Source organism: Entelurus aequoreus, linkage group LG06, assembly GCF_033978785.1.
Source record: "Entelurus aequoreus isolate RoL-2023_Sb linkage group LG06, RoL_Eaeq_v1.1, whole genome shotgun sequence".
Lineage (NCBI taxonomy): Eukaryota > Metazoa > Chordata > Actinopteri > Syngnathiformes > Syngnathidae > Entelurus > Entelurus aequoreus.
In genome coordinates, this window is record NC_084736.1 from 27655509 (window position 1) to 27657889 (window position 2381).

The following is a 2381-nucleotide window of genomic DNA, read 5'->3' on the forward strand; positions in this document are numbered from 1 at the left end:
ACATTTTTTGAGTACAAGGACTTATGTCATAATTTTGCAGAGTAAAATTCCCATTATTATTATTATAATATTTCTGAAATTTTAAGGCTTCTTATAAAATTGTGACTTTTGTCGAGTAAAATTACGACCCCTTTCATAAAATTGCCAAAATATTAAGCTTTTCTTGTAAAACTGTGACTGTTATTGAGTAAAATTCCAACTTTTATCATGATATTGCACAAATGTTCCATTTATCTTGTCAACTTTGACTTGCGTTGAGTAAAATGACGATTTTTATTATAATACTGCCAACATTCTAAGTTTTTCTTGTGAAATTGTGACCTTTTTCTTGTGAAATTCCAACTCATTGCTCACAACAAGCTTTTTTATATGTGCATAGTATGTATATATTATTAATGTTGTAAATACACATCTTTATATATATCTAGAAAGGGTGGTCCTAAAGAGGTAAGCATTATTCGGAGGTCTCAAGAACGTAAGAAATACAAGAGTTTATGTGTGTGTGTACGTGTGTGTGAGTGTTGTGTGTGTGTCGTGTGTGTGTGTGTGTGTGTGTGTGGTGTGTGTGTGTGTGTGTGTGTGTGTGTGTGTGTTGTGTGTGTGTGTGGTGTGTGTGTGTGTGTGGGTGTGAGCCCAAAACTAACATTGTAGACAAACTAGGCGGCTCCCCTATCGCCACACTTATATGCTCTTTGTGCGCTCCAACGGCCTTGCCGCCATCTTCTTGACACACACACACACTGTAGACACATCGATCTGTTGGAACACAAATATTCTACAGTCTGATGGAAACTGGCTGTTTAATTGGCTTTGTACAATGACTGTGACACATCTTGTATGGACACTAATAATGGCTGGAAGTGATAAATGTGTTGTGTTGTTTATCTGAACTTGTTGAGTTAGTCCTCACCTTGTCAAACTCTCCCCAAACTTGTGTTATTAACTATTATAAGGATGTTATTAACGTGTTATTATTCATAACTAGCCCCCCCACCTTGCTAAAATCTCCCCAAATGTGTTCCATTTGTTCGTGCTGCAAAATGTGTGTGTCTAATATAGTTTGTTCCATTTGTTTGTGCTGCAAAATGTTTGTGTCTAATATAGTTTGTTCCAGTTGTTCATGCTGCAAAATGTTTGTGTCTAATATGTTTGTTCCATTGGTTCATGCTGCAAAATGTTTGTGTCTAATATATATGTTCCAGTTGTTCATGCTGCAAAATGTTTGTGTCTAATATAGTTTGTTCCATTGGTTCATGCTGCAAAATGTTTGTGTCTAATATATATGTTCCATTTGTTCGTGCTGCAAATGTTTTGTCTAATATAGTTTGTTCCATTTGTTCATGCTGCAAAATGTTTGTGTCTAATATAGTTTGTTCAATTTGTTTGTGCTGCACAATGTTTTTGTCCATTACAGTTTTTGTTAATAACTATTATGATTATGTTATTGACGTGTTATTATTCATAACTAGCCCCCCCCCTTTCTAAAAATCTCCCCAAATGTGTTCCATTTGTTTGTGCTGCAAAATGTTTCTGTCTAATATAGTTTGTTCAATTATTTGTGCCGCACAATGTTTTTGTTCATAATAGGTTTTGTTCTTAACTATTATGATTATGTTATTGACGTGTTATTATTCATAACTATCCCCCCCCCCTTTCTAAAATCTCCCCAAATGTGTTCCATTTGTTTGTGCTGCAAAATGTTTCTGTCTAATATAGTTTGTTCAATTTATTTGTGCCGCACAATGTTTTTGTTCATAATAGGTTTTGTTCTTAACTATTATGATTATGTTATTGACGTATACTTATTCATAACCAGCCCCCCCCCCCCCCGACCCACACCTTGCTAAAATCTCCCAAATGTGTTCCATTTGTTCATGCTGCAAAATGTTTGTGTCTAACATAGTTTGTTCAATTTGTTTGTGCTTCACAATGTTTTTGTCCATTATAGTTTTTGTTATTAACTATTATGATTATGTTATTGATGTGTTATTGTTCATAACTAGCCCCCTCACCTTGTCAAACTTTCCCCAAACTTGTTCCATTTGTTTGTGCTGCAAAATGTTAATTTTTAATATAGCTGTGTTATTAACTATTATTTTATTAATGTGTTATTATTCATAACTAGCCCCCCCCCCCCCACCTTGTCACCCCAAATTTGTTCCATTTGTTTGTTTCGCAAAATGTTTGTGTCTAATATAGTTGTTAACTATTATAATTATGTTATTAACGCCCTCCCCCAACACACTTTGTCAAACTCCCCTAATGTGTTCCCTTTGTTCCATTATGTTTTTGTTATTAACATGTTATTATTCATAACCAGCCCCTGCACCTTGTTAAAATCTCCCCTAATGTGTTCCATTTGTTTGTGCTGCAAAATGTTT